The 20,942-nt window shown below is 44.7% G+C and overlaps 1 protein-coding gene and 1 long non-coding RNA gene across 7 annotated transcripts in view; one reads left to right on the top strand and one right to left on the bottom strand.

Moving 5' to 3' along the window:
* Window positions 1–20,942, top strand: part of SLC4A4 (solute carrier family 4 member 4) — a 235,600-nt gene that overhangs the window by 12,854 nt on the left and 201,804 nt on the right. Inside the window, exon 1 of one of the 6 annotated variants that reach the window (XM_056568086.1) lies at window positions 14,055–14,192. The exons of the other annotated variants lie outside the window; for them this stretch is intronic. The gene's annotated coding sequence lies outside the window, so the exon portion shown is untranslated. Of the gene's footprint in view, window positions 1–14,054; window positions 14,193–20,942 lie in introns of those variants that run through there. 6 annotated transcript variants of the gene reach the window in all.
* LOC130362951 (uncharacterized) lies at window positions 11,880–13,968 on the bottom strand. Its single transcript, XR_008891647.1, has 3 exons — window positions 13,836–13,968; window positions 12,203–12,269; window positions 11,880–12,087 (listed from the first exon to the last, which is right to left on the bottom strand). It is a non-coding gene; the product is annotated as an uncharacterized LOC130362951 (long non-coding RNA).

Here is a 20,942-nt window from a genome sequence, read left to right as displayed (position 1 = left end):
AATATTTGTTTGAAGAGTAAGTAGCGTGTAGAGTTTATGAAGCCTTGTGCAAAGGAACAGTGGAGCTGAGGAAGTAGAGGGCATTGAGTTCTGCTCCTTGTCCACCGGCCAGGAGATCTGACCTTTTCTCTGCATAAGAGTCTATGCAGAGAAATGGTTGGATCTGCCAGCTGGAAGAGTAGTGGAGTGCAATGACGCCCTGCTTCTGCGCCTAATAACTCACGATCACAGTGGGTCTTTTGACATGTCTGAGTGACACTTTACTATAAAAGTTCTGTACACCGGCTCTGTGGTGATGTGTGATGTTATATTGTGATACTATATCCTTGTGTATGGTGGTGTGTAAGGAGTAATACAGAGATATACTGGTTGTTTGGTGATGTGTGGGGTTATATACAGATATTCTTGTGCAGGGTGGTGTTTTAGGATATAAAAAGATTCATATCTTACATAAGTGATTCCCACCCCCCCCTTATATTTATGTAAATATATATTATATCTTTTCATGTGACAACACTGTAATGACACTCTGCTACAATGTAAAGTAGTGAGTCTGCATAACAGTGTTTAATGTTGTGTCCCCTCAAAATAACTCAACACACAACCATTAATGTCTAAACTCAACAAAAGTAAGTACACCCCTAAGTCGAAATGACCAACTTGGGTCCAATAAGCTTTTTTCCCTCCTGTTGTGACTCATTAGGGTTACGAGGTCTCAGGTCTTAAATTTTGAGTAAGGGTATGTTCACACTGAGGAATTGGAGAGGATTTTCCACGAGTAATTCTGCTCGCTTTTTCCTCTCCAATTGTTTCAGCAGTGAAAATCCCCATAGAGCTGTGCAGAATTTCTGCCCCTCAGTTCACACTGAGGAATTTCCTCAAGCAGAATTCTAACGAGGAAGTCTGTTCCGCTTGAAGAAAGAACATGTTCTTTCCTTCAGGTGGAATCAGCGCCTTAGGCTAGGTTCAGACTACGGAATCTCCAGGCAGAAAATTTCCGCTCGGAGATTCCGAGTGCGGCAGGCGCCGGCTGAATCATTCGGCGCTAGGACCGCACGGACACTGCAGTCTCCCATAGACTGCAATGTGTTCTGCGCGGATTTCCACCTGAAGAAAGAGCACCGCCTTTCTTCAGGTGGAAATTTCCAAGCGGATTGTCCGTTCACAAATTCCGCTACACAAATTCCGCAGTGGGAATTTGTGAATGGAAAATCATTCACTACACTATACATTTTAGCAAGCGGAATTTCCGCCCGCAATTTCAAAGCAAAATTGCAGGCGGAAATTCCGTAGTCTGAACCTAGCCTTACTCCCATAGAGATCAATGTTAATCTTTTTTTTTCAGTCAGAATCATTTCCACGCGGAATTGGCATGGAAATGGCGTGGAATTCGCACGGAATTCGCAAATTGGCTATCCTCCCTTTTAAAGATAAAGCACAAGACAGCTAACAAACAATTTGCTAAAGACAAGAAGGCTAAGCACATGGATTACTGGAACCATGTCCTGTGGTCTGATGAGACCAAGATATATTTATTTGGTTCAGATGGTGTATGACAGCAACCAGGTGAACTATGAATGCCAGCATGTTCTGTGACATACTGAAGCAAAGCATGATCCCCTCCCTTCTGAAAAGGGGCCGCAGGGCAGTATTCTAACATCATAACAACCCCAAATACACCTCCATGATGACCACTGCCTTTCTAAAGAATCTGAGGGTAAAGGTGATGGACTAGTAAATCATGTCTCCAACCTAAACCCTATTGAGCATCTGTGGGGTATCCTCAAATGGTGGGGGAGTGCAAAGTCTCTAACATTCACCAGCTACATGATGTAGTCATGATGTAGAGCTGTATTGGCAAGCTGTAATACTCTGGTGAAGTCTGTGCCCAGGAGGCTTGATGCATGGGTGGCACGTCAGGAGCAAGCGGATATCATGGCTGCTGCTTTTTTCAAGCCTGCTTACAACTGGGCTGAGTGAGAAAGCAGTGTGCTCCCGAGTGAGGAAGCAGTGTGCTCCCGAGTGAGGAAGCAGTGTGCCCCCGAGTGAGAAAGCAGTGTGCTCCCAAGTGAGGAAGCAGTGTGCCCCCAAGTGAGGAAGCAGTGTGCTCCCGAGTGAGGAAGCAGTGTGCTCCCGAGTGAGGAAGCAGTGTGCCCCCGAGTGAGGAAGCAGTGTGCTCCCGAGTGAGGAAGCAGTGTGCTACCGCCCATGCATCAAGCCAGCCACCTGAATAAGGAAGGTAATGGAAGAAATGAACTGGGGATAGGTAAGTATCATTATTATCAGTGTCATCCGCACTACCAGCCTGAACCAACAAGTTAGTGCTGGGGGTGACAGATTCCCTTTAAACACTGTTATACATCCTGTGAACCTACTACTTTTCCATGTAGCAGAGTGTCATTTCTTCAGTGTTGTCACATAGAAAGATTTACAAAAATGTGAGTGGTGGACTCATTTATGTGAGATACTGTATACTGGCTTTATGGTGGTATGTGAGGTTGCATGCTGGTATTCAGGTTGTATATAGGAAGACTGTGTGATAGTCTATGAGTTAATACACAGGTACCTGGCCTGTATGGTGATGCGTATGTATAGAACTTGTCCTCATATCATCCAATACACTGAATGGAAGGCCTGCATTATTTGGCTTCTGTGAACACAAGAAGTTTTATGAAGCATGAGACATAGCTTTCAGAGATTATCGAGTTCATTATGTTCTCATATACTTTTCTACATAAGAATGCATGAAATCAATTGTAGCACCCCATAATGCCACATATTGGTGGTTCTATGAGGTGCACAGACTTGTTTGCAGTCAGTAAATAATTGTTTTTGTTTTATTATGCTTCACTATTAGCCACGTGACTGATGAAACTGATGGAAGTGATAACTTTACAGATCATAGTACCATAGTCCTACATCACTGAGGCTTGAGAGCAACAGATAACCATGTTATTAAGATAGAATAGCACTGTTATTTTCCTAGGTGTAAAGTACACATATGATCAATAGAAAATAGTAAAGGCTTATCTAACAGGGTTGATGTACTAAACTTTTTTATAGTCTTAAAAAAATCAATTGTCCTTCACAGTTAAAGCATATCTGGCATTTAAGATTACTTTTTTAGGATAAGCTGTCCTGTGTGAGATATGAGAAGCAGCTCTATTTCATTCCATTATATCACTTGTAAATGACATTTTTTCACTAGTTTTACCTCTCCACAGGCTACTTCTGTAATTTGTATTTGTCCCTTAGCTAGTGGTTAGCTAGTGGGTAGATGTCACGATGCCGGCTGGCAGGAGGTGGATCCTCTGTGCCAGAGAGGGATAGCGAGGACCGTGCTAGTGGACCGGTTCTAAGACACTACAGGTATTCACCAGAGCCCGCCGCAAAGCGGGATGGTCTTGCTGCGGCGGTAGTGACCAGGTCGTATCCACTAGCAACGGCTCACCTCTCTGGCTGCTGAAGATAGGCGAGGTACAAGGGAGTAGGCAGAAGCAAAGTCGGACGTAGCAGAAGGTCGGGGGCAGGCGGCAAGGTTCGTAGTCAGGGGAGATAGCAAAGTTCTGGTACACAGGGTATAAACACACAAAAACGCTTTCACTAGGCTCTAGGGCAACAAGATCCGGCAAGGAAGTGCAAGGGAGGAGACTAGATATAGCCAGGAAACAGATGGGAACCAATTAAGCTAATTGGGCCAGGCACCAATCATTGGTGCACTGGCCCTTTAAGTCTCAGGGAGCTGGCGCGCGCGCGCCCTAGAGAGCGGAGCCGCGCGCGCCAGCACATGACCGCAGGAGACGGGAACGGGTAAGTGACCTGGGATGCGATTCGCGAGCGGGCGCGTCCCGCTGTGCGAATCGCATCCCCAACGGCCATGACAGGGCAGCGCTCCCGGTCAGCGCTGACCGGGGAGCTGCAGGGAGAAAGGCGCCGTGAGCGCTCCGGGGAGGAGCGGGGACCCGGAGCGCTAGGCGTAACAGTACCCCCCCCCTTAGGTCTCCCCTTCTCTTTATCGGGTAACTGCCTCCCCTGGGATGAGGACACCGGGAAAGGAAGGAGGGATTCCTCAACGGCAGGCAGAACCGCAGGAGTAGGAATGGGGAGAGAGGGCAGAGGGCGAGACCTGGCACGGGGCAGTGTGACACCAGGACGGGGGCCATGGGGTGGCACAGAGGCTTGCCTGACGGGACTGGGAGGGGGGGAGGGGCATTTCCTGTGGCAGGCAGAGTCCTTAATGACCTTAGGGGGACCGGAAACAGGAGGAACCACAGGGTCACGGCAGGGAGTACTGGGAACCGGTTTTAGACAGTTCTTGGAACAAGAGGACCCCCAACTCCTGATCTCCCCAGTGGACCAATCCAGGGTAGGGGAATGAAGTTGAAGCCAGGGAAGTCCAAGGAGAATTTCCGAGGTGCAATTGGGGAGGACCAAAAGTTCAATCCTCTCATGATGAGATCCGATGCTCATAAGAAGGGGCTCCGTGCGGAAACGTATGGTGCAATCCAACTTGGCTCCGTTGACCGCGGAAACGTGGAGTGGCTTGACAAGACGGGTCACCGGAATGCGAAATTTATTCACTAGGGACTCTCGAATAAAATTTCCAGAAGCTCCAGAGTCCAGGCAGGCCACGGCTGAGAGAGAAGAGCTGGCTGAAGCAGAAATCCGCACGGGTACCGTGAGACGTGGAGGAGCAGACTTGGAACCAAGAGACGCCACACCCACGTGAGCTGGGTGCGTGCGTGCGTTTCCCAGGCGTGGAGGACGGATAGGGCAATCCACCAAGAAATGCTCGGTACTGGCACAGTACAGACAAAGATTCTCTTCCTTACGGCGATTCCTCTCTTCCTGGGTCAGGCGAGACTTATCCACTTGCATGGCCTCCTCGGCGGGAGGCCCAGGCGTAGATTGCAACGGATACTGTGGGAGAGGTGCCCAGAGATCTAAGTCTTTTTCCTGGCGGAGCTCTTGGTGTCGCTCAGAAAAACGCATGTCAATGCGGGTAGCTAGATGGATGAGTTCTTGCAGATTGGCAGGAATCTCTCGTGCGGCCAGCACATCCTTGATGCGACTGGATAGGCCTTTTTTGAAGGTCGCGCAGAGTGCCTCATTATTCCAGGATAATTCTGAAGCAAGGGTACGGAACTGTACGGCATACTCGCCAACGGAAGAATTACCCTGGACCAGGTTCAACAGGGCAGTCTCAGCAGAAGAGGCTCGGGCAGGTTCCTCAAAGACACTTCGGATTTCCGAGAAGAAGGAGTGTACGGAGGCAGTGACGGGGTCATTGCGGTCCCAGAGCGGTGTGGCCCAAGACAGAGCTTTTCCAGACAGAAGGCTGACTACGAAAGCCACCTTAGACCTTTCAGTGGGAAACAGGTCCGACATCATCTCCAGGTGCAATGAACATTGCGAAAGAAAGCCACGGCAAAACTTAGAGTCCCCATTAAATTTGTCCGGCAAGGACAGGTGGAGGCTAGGAGTGGCCACTCGCAGCGGAGGAGGTGCAGGAGCTGGCGAAGGAGATGATTGCTGAAGAAGTTGCGAATGTTGGCGCACAATGGTGGACACTTCCGACAGCTGGTGGGTTAGATGGGCGATCTGTCGGGCGATATCAGAGACAACTGGCAGGGGAACCTCAGCGGGATCCATGGCCGGATCTACTGTCACGATGCCGGCTGGCAGGAGGTGGATCCTCTGTGCCAGAGAGGGATAGCGAGGACCGTGCTAGTGGACCGGTTCTAAGACACTACAGGTATTCACCAGAGCCCGCCGCAAAGCGGGATGGTCTTGCTGCGGCGGTAGTGACCAGGTCGTATCCACTAGCAACGGCTCACCTCTCTGGCTGCTGAAGATAGGCGAGGTACAAGGGAGTAGGCAGAAGCAAAGTCGGACGTAGCAGAAGGTCGGGGGCAGGCGGCAAGGTTCGTAGTCAGGGGAGATAGCAAAGTTCTGGTACACAGGGTATAAACACACAAAAACGCTTTCACTAGGCTCTAGGGCAACAAGATCCGGCAAGGAAGTGCAAGGGAGGAGACTAGATATAGCCAGGAAACAGATGGGAACCAATTAAGCTAATTGGGCCAGGCACCAATCATTGGTGCACTGGCCCTTTAAGTCTCAGGGAGCTGGCGCGCGCGCGCCCTAGAGAGCGGAGCCGCGCGCGCCAGCACATGACCGCAGGAGACGGGAACGGGTAAGTGACCTGGGATGCGATTCGCGAGCGGGCGCGTCCCGCTGTGCGAATCGCATCCCCAACGGCCATGACAGGGCAGCGCTCCCGGTCAGCGCTGACCGGGGAGCTGCAGGGAGAAAGGCGCCGTGAGCGCTCCGGGGAGGAGCGGGGACCCGGAGCGCTAGGCGTAACAGTAGATCCTAGTCTGTGGTGTCTGCCAAACACTGTAGACACACCAAAAAGGGATCCTGCTCATCTATCTCTTTATAGTCCTAAGGAGCAGCAGCATGAAGGACCTTATAGAGCAGTAGTGAGCAGTTTAAGCGTTTGTGGTGTCCCGGTACCGTATTGCATACTGTACTTAGTGTAGAGGTCCCCAAAGTCAGAGTAACTGCATTCAGGTAGGGTTCCTCAGGTGGGACAGCCCCTAGTCGCCTCTCCTCAAGTCAAATTCTCTAATGATAATATATGTATATATTTAATAATTATATAGATTTTATAGTAATGTATAGTACTTACCTTGTTTAGCATCGCAGGACCTTCGGTCATGTGACCATGCTAATAACCTCTATGGTATGTTGTAGGACCTTTGGAGGTCCTTGAGTCATGTGTTAAACACAAGTCTTTGTAATGGTGATTGACATCAGTATGGACCAATTAGCACTAGTCCAGCCCCATCTCATATAAGGGAGCTGCGTCCAATTATCGCTCTTTTGGGTTGCCGCTCTCGTGGATGCCGGACTAACAGGGCGGTTCTGCGCAACTTTCAACGACACGCTAGGCCTAAAAACCTACCGGCCTCAGCTGAACCAAAACCGTGAGTTCAAATCTAAATCCCCGCTAATGCTAGCGTGACTACTGGACCGCAACTAAATCCCCTAAATCCAGTGGAACAGCGCACAATACTAAAAGACTCTAAATGCTAAAGTCCCAACCTTTGTCAATCTCCAAGGAAAGCAGTTGTTATGCTTAGAGACTGTTCTGTTATTGAAGCTTGCAGAAATTCTTCAGTAAAAGTTAATCCTGTTTCAGAAAACTCTCCGGTTGTGGACAATCTATTATCATATACCTCCCTATCGCTCTTGGGAAAGGTGGCGGTAGGACAAGTATTACTGAGGAGCCCTCACCGTGGCATCACGAATAGCAAGGGTTAACAAGCACCCTTTGATTACCGCACAGCTATACTCCCCATACCCAACATTCCCCAGGCTATCACACTTTGAATCAAATCCTGGACTTAGATCTAATACTTATATTATTAGGCAAGCAGCATGCCTCCTCCCTGCATATCCCACTCTGCTTTAACTGACTGATGTCTTGTACATCAGTCATATAGGGAAGCACACTTTTAGAACTTCACAACCTGCACTTAGCAAAATTAAACCTCCTTGAGCCTAGTACTGCTACTCTGTACCTGGTATGGAGCAGACCGCCATTAAGCAGGGGCCACCATTTCCCTTCCATATATGTCTATGGGTGAGCTATTAACTTTATCCGACTTTCTCATAGAGATAGATGGAGGGGGCATGGCACCCTTTGCTTCGTGCGGGTGTCGTGATGCTCTACTCTCGGGGAAAGTCGGGCCCCTGTACAGGAGATCACAGGGGGTACAGCCCCATATACAGAAAATAAAAAATGATAGGGTTAGAATCGAAGTAAAAAAAAAAAATGTTTTCTAAAGTGTTACAGTTATAGAAAAAGGGTATTGTTTAAATTGTATTGACAAATGGAATAAAGATCAATGGTCATTTGTATTGTGAAGACAAAATGCCCCCTCCCACCAAAAAAAAATCCTTTTTTTTTCTTTAATTTCCCACCACAATTAATATTTTTTAGTTGTGCAATTCATTTTATGGTAAAATTAAAAATGTCATTACAAAATACGAATAGTCTGGCAAAAAAAAAACAAGCCCTTATAGAGAGAGTTATGGTTCTCATGAAAAGGCGAGGAGGAAAACATGAAAATGCCATCATAAAAAAACTGTCTGTGTGCTTAAGGCCAAAACTCACTTTGTGGAGGGGTATTCCACTGGAAAACATTTTTTTTAAATCAACTGGTGCCAGAAAGTTAAACAGATTTGTAAATTACTTCTATTTAAAAATCTTAATCCTTCTAGTACTTATGAGCTGCTGTATGCTTCACAGGAAGTTCTTTTCTTTTTGAATTTCCTTTCTGTCTGAGCACACTGCTCTCTGCTGACACCTTTGTCCATTTTAGGGGCTGTCCATAGTAGGAGCAAATCCCCATAGCAAACCTATCCTGCACTGGACAGTTCCTTAAATGGACAGAGGTGTCAGCAGGGAGCACTCAGGTCAGACAGAAAGGAAATTCAAAAATAAAAGAACTTCCTGTGGAGCATATAGCAGCTGATAAGTATTGGAAGGATTAAGACTTTTAAATAGAAGTTATTTACAAATCTGTTTAACTTTCTGTCACCAGTTGATAAAAAAAAAAAAAAAAAAAAAAAAAGTGTTTTGTAGTGGAGTACTCCTAGGAACTGTCCAGAGCAGCATATGTTTGCTATGGGGATTTTCTCCTACTCTGGACAGTTCTTAAAATGGACAGAGATGTCAACAGAGAGCACTGTGCTCGTGATGTCAGCAGAGAGCTCTGTGTTCAAAAAAGAAAATCATTTCTTCTGTAGTATTCAGCAGCTAATAAGTACTGGAAGGATTACGATTTTTTAACAGAAGTAATTTACAAATCTGTTTAACTTTCTGGCACCAGTTGATTTAAAAAAAAAAAAGTTTTCCACTGGAGTACCCCTTTAAATCATTGGGACAGCAGCAGGAAGCATTGGCATCACCTTTTTACCTTCTTGAACTGGTTGAATGTTACCTTTTGGCATTGCCAATCTGGAGGTCATGTTCCGCTGCACTTGACCCTGTGCCCATAAAAGTCCCCTAATCTGGAATAATGCCAGGCTGAAGCATATTAAATGACTTATATTACATCCACATGCCCTAGTTAATACAGATAGGACATCAGGGTTTCCAGCAGACATATATGACCTAACATTGTTCTGTCCCAGGATTCTCATCCCACATTTCCTCTACTCATTATGTGGCCCTTTAATGACAACCTTTTGCACTTCATCAGATTGATTCATTAGTTCAGACCTTCACGCTGGCATCGCTCCATAAATATCCGCTTTCATGAAAGCTGCACAAGCTCACATGTCCATCTGATCTGTTATATAAGACACAAGAGGCTTTCTGCCAAAAAGGTGAATTTTCAGTCACCTATATCTCAATAAAATATCCTGTCGTATATCTAAGTCTATTTTCCCCTGGCTACTTCTGTATTTCCTCAGTGGAAGGATATTCAGTATATGGGGGAGATTTATCAAAATCTGTTCAGAGGAAAAGTTGCCCAGTTGCCCATAGCAACCAATCAGATCTCTTCTTTCATTTGTGAGAAGGCCTCTGAAAAAAATGAAAGAAGCGATCTGATTGGTTGTTATGGGAAACTCTGCAACTTTTCCTCTGGACAGGTTTTGATAAATCTTCCTCTTTGGCTTACCAGGACATATACACTGTTAACCCCTTAAGGACGCAGGGTTTTTCAGTTTTTGCACTTTCATTTTTTCCTCCTTACCTTTTAAAAATCATAACCCTTTCAATTTTCCACCTAAAAATCCATATTATGGCTTATTTTTTGCGTCACCAATTCTACTTTGCAGTGACATTAGTCATTTTACCCAAAAATTCACGTCGAAACGGAAAAAAAAATTGTTGTGCGCCAAAATCTTGGGGGCTTCCGTTTCTACGTAGTGCATATTTCGATAAAAATGACACCTTATCATTATTCTGTAGGTCCATACGGTTAAAATGATACCCTACTTATATAGGTTGGATATTGTCGTACTTCTGGAAACAATCATAACTACATGCAGGAAAATTAATACGTTTAAAAATGTCATCTTCTAACCCCTATAACTTTTTTATTTTTCCATGTACAGGGCGGTATGAGGGCTAATTTTTTGTGCCGTGATCTGAAGTATTTATGGGATCACTTTTTATTCATTTTTTAATGGTATAAAAGGTGACCAAAAATACGCTTTTTTTTGGACTTTGGAATTTTTTTACGTGTACGCCATTGACCATGTGGTTTAATTATCGATATATTTTTATAGTTCGGACATTTACGCACTGTTTTATTTTTTTCATGGGAAAAGGGGGTGATTCAAACTTTTATTAGGGAAGGGGTTAAATGATCTTTATTAACACTTTTGTTTTACTTTATTTTTGCAATTTTATAGCTCCCATAGGGGCCTATAACACTGTACACACAGATCACTGGCGTGTATTAACACGCCTGTGATCAGTGTTATCGGCGCTTGACTGCTCCTGCCTGGATATCAGGTACGGAGCAGTCATTCGCCGATCTCTCACCAAGGAGGCAGGTAAGGTCCCTCCTGGTGTCCTGTAAGCTGTTCGGGACGCCGCAATTTCACCACGGCGGTCCCGAACAGCCCAACTGAGCAGCCGGGATAGTTTCACTTTCACTTCAGACGCGGCGGTCAGCTTTGATCGCCGCGTCTGAAGGGTTTATACAGGGCATCAACGAAAACGGTGATGTCCTGTATTAGCCGCGGGACCGACCCGATATGAAGTGGGGTCACCGCGTGACCCCGCGGCATATCACGGGAGCCGGAGGACGTAAATATACGTCCTTCGTCGTTAAGGAGTTAAAGGGGTACTCCTGGAAAATATTTTTTTCAAATCAACTGGTGCCAGAAAAGTTAAACAGATGTGTAAAATACTTCTATATAAAAATCTTAATCCTTCCAGTACTTATCAGCTGCTGTATGCTCCACGGGAAGTTTTTTTTTCTTTTTGAATTTCTTTTCTGTCTGTCCACAGTGCTCTCTGCTGACACCTCTGTCCGAATCAGGAACTGTCCAGAGCAGGAGAGGTTTGCTATGGGGATTTGCTCCTTCTCTGGACAGTTCCTGACATGGACAGAGGTGTCAGCAGAGAGTACTGTGGTCAGACAGAAAATAACTATATAACTTCCTCTTTGGTATACAGCAGCTGATAAGTACTGGAAGGATTACATTTTTATATAGAAGTAATTTACTAATTTGTTTAACTTTCCACCGGAGTACCCCTTTAAAGTAAAAATTGGAGACCTACTGAAAATCATACTCATGCCCATTGGAATTGGTGACTGTCGCGTGTTATCTGCTAGTGTGTTATGGAGTAGGCAGTTGGTTTGGTGAAAATCAGCCATTAATAAGCTTATTTTTTTTATTACTAAGGATTTTATGGTAAATTGTAAATATGTTAAAGGGTTACTCCAGAGGAAATTTTCTTTGTCAAATTAACTGGTGCTAGAACACTATACAGATTTGTAAACTACTTCTAATTAAAAACCTTAAAGGTGTCCTCCGACCCTAGACATCTTATCCCCTATCTAAAGGATAGGGGATAAGATGTCTGATCGCGGGGGTCCTGCCGCTGTGGACCCCTGCAGCACGGCTGCGGCACATCTGAGATCTGCACATCTTAGAGGGCATATATGGCAAACTGTTTTCTAGCTTTCTATTTTGTCACTTTAGAGGTGAAAATGATAATTATTAATAAATATTAATAAATTATTAATAAATATTTTACAACTATTGCTGAGACACCTATTAAAAAGTACCTGTCACCAAATTGTTCTCAACTACCTCAGGCTAAAGCTATGTATCATACCATTCTTGCTCACATAGTGCAATTTCCTAGCAGGAAAAAGTGGGCTTTCACAGCAGGCATGACATCACTGAAGCCCGCTGGGGGACAACTTCCGCCCTCACAATGTTGCAGCATTGTGATTAATAGGAGACCTCAAGAGAAGAGATGAAGATATGGTGATCACTGGTGCTCCTTGCCATTGGACCCGATTTCTCTAACATTTACCATTCATCCTGTAGAAAGAAGTATAAAAAGTGTATTGTATGTCTATATTGCAGAAATGACAAGAACAAGAACAAGTCCCAGGAGCTCAGCAGACAATGCCCTTATATTCATTCCCATACGTACTGTACAGTGGATGGATATTTCCTGTCTGCGCGGTCCTGTCATCCGTTTGCTGTGATTGCTTTCTTGGCTGTAATAAAATTAGACACATGTCATGTTTAGTGTATTTCTCCACTCTGGACATAAATGAGGACTTTAATACACATGTCACACAGCTTCCTTCCTGACCTGTTAATAGAAAACTGTATTGTGTGCTGGTTCAGAGCAAGTAACACTGATATCTTAATAGACCCGGTTATAAAATACTTTCTTTAAACAAGTAGTCTCAAGCTGTTGAGGAGTTGAGGATTTGCAACATCTGGAGGGCCACAGTTTAAGACCACTGCTTTAAATGCTTTCATATTCCTCTTTTAATAATGCACTTTGCCTCAACAAGTGAGGTTCAGTTGCAGAAATAAAACATTATTTGTAAATAATATCATTGATCCTGATTTTTTTTATACTGTGAATAGCATGGGTACCATTATGTTGCGTGTTTATAGTGATCTCTGTGAGTTTCAGTAATGATAGGTTCCCAAGAAACTCATAATACCTCTTCAGGGGTGAGGGGATTTAAAGGAATTATCCACCATAAGGTTATTTTAGTACGTACCTGTCCGACAGTAATGGACATGATTATATTATATGTGAGGGGCAAAGGACAGGGGGCATTATAAGTTAGGACATATGCCCCCCTGACATATGTCCTGACTTATAATGCCCCCTGTCCTTTGCCCCTCACATATAATGCCCTGTGTCCTGTGCCCCTCACATATAATGCCCCCTGAGGGGGCAGGACAGGGGGCACGTGTCAGGGGGGCATTATATGTGAGGGGCACAGGACATGTGGTATTATATATGAGGGGCACATGACAGTGGGGGAGTCCTGTCATGTGCTCCCACATATAATGCCCCCCTGACATGTGCCCCTCACTTATAATTTTCCCCTCTCACTTATAATTTGCTCCCCCCTCCCCTTTCTCACGCCTGTCACCTTTCTCACATGCTGCGGCTGCTCCATTCCTTAAGTCAGTGAGAGCCGCGGGGACGTGATCTCCGGGCGCCGGCGCGATGATGTGATGTCTTCGCGCCGGCCTGCCGTGATTGGCTCTCACTGACTGCAGGAATGGAGCAGCCGCGGCTTGTGATAGAAAGGTGATGGGTGTGAGAAAGGGGTGGTGGAGCGGGACAGCCGACAGCTCCCGCTCCACCATGCTATAGTACACTAAGTACAGACGGCGGATGGCGGCACACGGGCTCAGATCATTTTGGGACACTGCATTGTCCCGGAATGAGGGTGACCGGGGCTCGGGACAGACTCTCCAAATGCGGGACTGTCCCGGGCGATCCGGGACACGTGGTCACCCTAGTGTGAGGTCACTTTTCTCCCTCCCACACATCAACCACCCAACCCATTAAAACACCCATGCGATCCCTTTAATGCAATAGACCAGGGTTTTCTGACCAGGGTGCCTCCAGCTGTTGCAAAAACAGAATGATTTTCCTCCCACCCAGCAGTTGCTCCATCTAATGCAGCAAAGACAGGCTCCCTCTGATCACATGACTAGTAATGTAATCTGTCGGGCCGCACTGCGACCTGGGAAAACCTGAGACGACACCTATTTTGTATGCTGTTAAAATAAACCTTGCTGTTTACCTCACAATAGATCCATAGGCCCAAATTTATTAAGCTGTGTGAGAGAAAAAATTGAGGGATTTTCCCACAGCAGCCAATCACAGCTCAGCTGACAAGCTGAGGTAAAGTGAAAGCTGAGCTGTGCGAAAATCCCTCCATTTTTTCTCTCACACAGTTTGATAAATCTGGGCCATAGTGTTTTAGTTCTTGTTTCCTAGGTAACCATTGTTCATGCCAGTCAACAAGGACACTGGTAGACCATCCTATCTCAAAGCACCTGCGACAGCTGAAGAGAGCGCTTGTACCAACACCGCACACCCGTATTCTACAACTAGCCAAGGACCAAAACAGACTAACCAACAGTGGATAGCACATTTAGTATGTACTGGGGCTTTATTTGCCATTGGAGCGGCCATGTGGAGTAAAGATGCTGAGCCTTGGGTGTGTTGCCCAGATCTGCACATTTTGTCTGGTTATTTCATAACAACCAATCATAACTCAGCTTTAAGCTTTTAAGCTTGTTAAAAGGGTACTCTGGTGGAAAACAAATGTTTTTAAATCAATTGGTACATTAGAGGAAATCTAAGTTGTGTAGTTATTTCCAGTCTGACCACAGTGCTCTCTGCTTAAACTGTCCAAAGCAGGAGAGGTTTGATATAGGGATTTGCTGCTACTCTGGACAGTTCTTGACATGGACAGAGGTGTCAGCAGCGGTGCCCATAGCAACCAATCAGATTGCTTCTTTCATTTTTAACAAGGCCTCTGCAAAATGATAGAAAAAATCTGATTGGTTGCTATTAGCAACTCAGCAACTTTTTCCTCTGGACAGGTTTTGATAAATCACCCCCATAGTCTCCAAATGATATAGAGCCGGGGGTGAATGGGATTCAATTACTCGACAGGAACGTGACATGACACATGTTGGCACCCAATAAGTCATGCTGACTAATTGGCTAATAATTTGATCACATTAATATGTTAGTTCCTTATTTCGATTTCCACTTTAGAATTACTGAAAGTGTAACTTGGAATTTTCTCATTGAACATCCTATAAGAAAATATATCTTTGGCCTTCATGTCTACAAACTGTTGTACAACCCAATGAACAGGTCTTGTCATACAGGATGAGTTCTATGATAAATGTGCCATTAGTTAGGTTAGATTTTTGGATTTTCAGCTCTATACAGTGGGGCAAAAAAGTATTGTCAGCCACCAATTGTGCATGTTCTCCTACTTAAAAAGAGGAGAGAGGCATGTCATTTTCATCATAGGTATACCTCAACTATGAGAGACATAATGAGAAAAAAATTGTCTGATTTTTTTAAAGAATTTATTTGCAAATTATGGTGGAAAATAAGTATTTGGTCAATAACAAAAGTTCATCTCAATACTTTGTTATATACCCTTTGTTGGCAATGACAAAGGTCAAACGTTTACTGTAAGTCTTCACAAGGTTTTCAGACACTGTTGTTGGTATTTTGGCCCATACCTCCATGCATATCGCTTCTAGAGCAGTGATGTTTTGGGGCTGTCGTTGGGCAACACGGACATTCAACTCCCTCCAAAGGTTTTCTATGGGGTTGAGACTTGGAGACTGGCAAGGCCACTCCAGGACATTGAAATGCTTCTTACAAAGCCACTCCTTCCTTTGTCCGGGCGGTGTGTTTGGGATCATTGTCATGCTGAAAGACCCAGCCACGTTTAATCTTCAATGCCCTTGCTGATGGAAGAAGGTTTTCACTCAAAATCTCACGATACATGGGCCCCATTCATTCTTTCCTTTACATGGATCAGTCGTCCTGGTTCCTTAGCAGAAAAACAGCCCCAAAGAATGATGTTTTTACCCCTATGCTTCACAGTAGGTATGGTGTTCTTTGGATGCAACTCAGCATTCATCCTCCTCCATACAGTTGAGTTTTACCAAAAAGTTCTACTTTGGTTTCATCTGACCATATGACATTCTCCCAATCCTCTTCTGGATCATCCAAATGCTCTCTAACAAACTTCAGATGGGCCCGGACATGTACTGTCTTAAGCAGGGGGACACTTCTGGCATTGTATGATTTGAGTCCCTGGCGGAGTAGTGTGTTACTGATAGCAGCCTTTGTTACTTTGGTCCCTGCTCTCTGCAGGTCATTCACTAGGTCCCCCCCATGTGATTCTGTGATATTTGCTCACCGTTTTTGTGATCATTTTAACACCATGGGGTGGGATCTTGCGTGGAGCCCCAGATCGAGGGAGATTATCAGTGGTCTTGAATGTCTTCCATTTTCTAATAATTACTCTCACAGTTGATTTATTCACACCAAGCTGCTTGCCTATTGCAGATTCAGCCTTGCCAGCCTGGTGCAGGTCTACAATTTTGTTTCTGGTGTCCTTCGACAGCTCCTTGGTCTTGGCCATAGTAGAGTTTGGAGTGTGACTGTTTGAGGTTGTGGACAGGTGTCTAAATACTTTTTTGCCTTACTGTATATGTCCAGCGCCTGAACTAGAATGAAGATGATAACTAGTTAATGCCACAGTTTCAGTCGCTCATCTCTGGTGAATCACAGCTTGAGAATTAGAGTTTAGTATAAGCAGATTAGAAATGTGTATTTGTAGTGAGGTGCTCAGTACAGGAGTATATTCCCTTATACAAAACTGTAACTTGGACATATTTGGAAACTTTTATAGTACAGTATGTTAGATTCTGAGACATTGTAAGGACGCTAGTCATTGAAATGGTTAACATCAAGTATATCTATATAATGACATCTACTGTACTGTATTCTATAGATTCAGTATGGGGTCTGAGAAATAGGCAAATAGGCAATGACCTCCTTTGGTTTCAAGTTGGGATCTGGTATTCTTTACATCACTATTTATTTGCTGTCGTTTTGGAATGGTTTAGGTGGAAAAGTGTCCAGGTCCTTAACTGCCCCATTCTCTGTCTACAAAAATGTACTCTTTATCATTTTTTCAGGGTGATCTCCATGAGAAATCCAAAGCAAATGTATTACATGAGGATTTTCCCATTGAATATAGATTTTGCAGGTTCATAGCAAAATCCATCTGTGGTACTCTATCTGAACATACCCTGCACAAGGCCGAGTTAATGGGTAATATAAGGTAATAGCTGAGACCTTCAGCTAAATTACTCCATGTTGTGATGTATATGGTGGCAACAGACAATACTGTACTGCTCTATACTGTCAAACATGTAGCCCACTTAAAGGGGTACTCCACTGCTAGACTTCTTATCCTCTATCCAAAGAATAGGAATAAGATGTCTGATCACAGGGATCCTGCTGCTGTGGCCCCCCGCGATCTACTGCAGCACCCAGTATTCTAAACAAACGCCGGGTTCCTGAGGCAGTGGTTGTGACATCACGACCACGTCCCTCATCACGCCACGCCCCCTCCATTCATGTTTATGGAAGGGGCGTGTCAGTGGACATGCCCCTTACCATAGACATGAATGGAGGGGACGTGGCCTGACATCATGAGGGGTGAGGCCGTAACATCACAATCACGACCTCCGGCTCCAAATGTTCATAATGCTGGAGCACCTTAGTACCCCTTTAAAATGGCTATACATATCAGATGAAGGTCAACTGAACTTTCCAGTTTCCCCCAGACTCCAGTTTCACAGGAGATAAGCATTTCCCAGAGGTGTCTGGTAGTGGCTTATTCCCCATTTAGACATACACAGACTTGGCTGAGCCAACCTACATTTGCATTGAGGGTTTGGCATGAATAGCCGTTTGGCTCACAGTTTTCTTCAGGTGCCCATACACATTAGATCAATGTTGGCTGAACTTACCATTTTAGGCGGGTCTGTACAACCATTTAATGTGTAATGTTCTTGGCTGAGTGTTCACATGTATAGGGCATTGGGAGAAATAGCTGTCAACCAAGAGGGCATGTGGGCGGGGTATTCTATGGACCAAACAGGCTGTAGCACCATCTGCTATTGTTACCTAACTGTGCCTCTAGCCCAAAGCTCCCATGTTACATGTCACATGTTAGTGTGTCGTCTTATGTAAATCTCGGGCAATGTTTGAGTTTTCTCTGACATTAAATGTAATCTAACAATAGTATTGTAGAGAGATTACAGCTCATGGAAGGAAGTGGCACAGATAGCACTGGCACATAGATTGTATTGCATTGTGCAACACTGTAAAAAACCTCTAAATGTCACGGGGAAGAAAGTTACTAGTACAAATATGTGCGTCAGGTGTTTACTTTATGTTCTGCAGGAGCTATTGGTCAGTTCACACAAGGCAGGCATATTGCACACATCTACAACCTCTGTTGTAGAATCCGCACATTTGCTGCAGACACAGCCTCATTCATAGATTTATAGTCACAGAGGTTTTTAAAGGGGTATTCCAGGCAAAAACTTTTTTTTATATATCAACTGGCTCCGGAAAGTTAAACAGATTTGTAAATTACTTCTATTGAAAAATCTTAATCCTTCCAATAGTTATTAGCTTCTGAAGTTTTCTGTCTTACTGCTCAATGATGATATCACGTCACGGGAGCTGTGCATGATGGGAGAATATCCCTTGCATGATCGGAGAATATCCCCATAGGAGCTGGACAGCTCCCGGGACGTGAGTCATCAGAAAGCAGTAAGACAAAAAACAGCAACTCAACTTCAGAAGCTAATAACTATTGGAAGGATTAAGATTTTTTAATAGAAGTAATTTACAAATCTGTAAATTTCCGGAGCCAGTTGATATATATATATAAAAAAAAAGTTTTTGCCTGGAGTACCCCTTTAAATAGTTACCTGTGTGTGTTAGCATTGGACTCGTTTAGTAATAAAGATGGCCATAGACAAGAGATATCCATAAGAACAAGCAGCTGAATTTGGAGCCCTGCTGACATTTTAGAAGAAATACACATGCACATACATTATCTCCCATAAGTGAGTCCATCCCTCACATTTATGTAAGGCCCCTTTTACACTGCCGGTATGCCCTGTCAAATATGACCCGTCAAACTCACTTGTTTTTTTTTTGCAGTTTGATGGCCGTAATTTTGACGGGTCATAACAGGCAATAACGGGTCCCGATGGACCCTATTATAGTCAAATGGGTCCAACAGGCGCTGTTATTTTCATAGAGAATAGCCAGAGAAAAAGACGGTGCAAGCGCTATTTTTTTCTCCGGCTATTCTCGATCCTAAAATAATGGGCTTCACACATGCTGTAGACAACCGGCAGTGTGAATGTAGCCTAAGTGTTTTAATATATTTTTTCATGTGACAACACTGAAGAAATGACAATCTGCTACAATGTAAAGTAGTAAGTAAACAGCCTGTATAACAGTGTTTAAAGGACAACTGCAGGGCAATATACACTTATCCCCTATCTACAAGATAGGGGATAAGTGTTTGATCGCGGGGGGTCCGACCGCTGGGACTCCCCGAGATCTCCCTAACGGGGCGCCGTCATTGGCGCTCATAGTGAGCGCTAAGGCATGTAGCGTCGACCTAGAGGTCGATGGTGATGCCCCGTCTCCTCCCCGTCCCCATACAGTTCTATGGGGGAGCCGGGGAGGCACGAACGCTGCCTCCCCGCCTCTCCCATAGAGATACATGGAAGAGGCGTGCCGGCCGAAACGTCATGCTGTGGCAGGCACGCCGCCTGCACGGGAGAGCCGCGGCCCCGTACAGGAGATCGTGGGGGGTCCCAGCGGTCGGACCCCCCGCGATCAAACACTTATCCCCTATCTTGTAGATAGGGGATAAGTGTATATTAAGCTGCAGTTGTCCTTTAATGTTGTGTCCCAGCAAAATAACTCAATACACAGATGTGAATGAGGCCTTGAAGAGGTGATCCAGTGAGCAACCAGTATCCTCTATTCACAGGATAGGGTGTTAAATGTCTGATCGCAGGGGGTCTGACGACAGGGTCCATACCCATCCCCTAACCCCCCTTCCGTGATCTCCTGAACTGGACCCCTGCTCTCTAAGAGGAGTGCACTGTTTTTGTCTCAATCAGAGGCTCCGAGGCTTTTTTCTTGCATTTATTTTTTGCTGTTTCTGGAAGAAATAGCTCTGTTTTTCTAATTCTGGATAACCCCTTTAGGGTCAATCCACATGTGGTACCATGGGTGGTGTAGGGAAATACCTTTTCACTTTGTGATGCCAGGGCACCGTTAGCCTATACACGGTCCGAGGTTGGAGACAGCTTCTCCTGGGCCACACATGAGGAGTAAATGTACACACTGATATCAGGTTACAGATAACTGTCTTTACTGAGCAGGGTGCAGATGGTATTACACGGACAGTATGCTGCTGAGTGAGAGGATACAGCATAACCCCTTGGGAGCCCTGTTGCCTTGATGGGACTTGTAGTGCTTTCACCAAATAAATTGATACTGACTTGAGAGACTAGAAGATTGATCTTGGTCGCTAGAGTTCTTTTAAGGTCTTGTAGCTTTCTCTGTCAGGGCATGAACTTCCACTGCAGCATCATATGTAGCATCATATTTTGACTTATTTTCTCATTTTCCTGTTGTACACTGTTTATATGTAATCCCCTTTGTGATATTTTAGCTTTCTGCAGTGTAGAACCCCTCTAATTAATATTAGGGATCGAGCCAGGACAATTTGTGTATATGCATAATGTGCAAAATGACAGCAAATATACTTGACTGTAGTAATATATTTTTATAGTATTCAATGGTCATTCATTGAGTCACAGTTTCAGTAAAGACAATAAATGTCCCCCACTGACTGCGGTTTATGTGGCTTTATAACAGTCTCCTCCTTTATTACAGTTACTTAATGCCAGTAAAAATAATCAACTAGTTTCCTATAAAACAAATATGTAAGCTATGCAGGTGAATATCCTTGTTTGTCCTTACATAGAACATGAATCAGATATGGGACTTCACAAGATCATAAAATATTTGCTTAAACCAGTGGTCTGCAACCTGCGGCTCTCCAGCTGTTGCAGAACTACAACTCTCAGCATATGAGAGGGAGTCATAGTTTTGCAACCGTTGGGGGACACTGGTCTAGAGCAAACATTTGTCTTCCTAATTTCCTTCTTTCCACTTACAGTAATGCTTTTGATACAGTTCTTAAAAGGGTACTCCAGTGGAAAACTATTTATTTTTAAATCAACTGGTGCCA

This window comes from Hyla sarda, chromosome 1 (genome assembly GCF_029499605.1).
Source record: "Hyla sarda isolate aHylSar1 chromosome 1, aHylSar1.hap1, whole genome shotgun sequence".
NCBI lineage: Eukaryota > Metazoa > Chordata > Amphibia > Anura > Hylidae > Hyla > Hyla sarda.
Note: the sequence above shows the minus strand (reverse complement) of the source record. Positions and strands in the feature narration are given on the sequence as shown.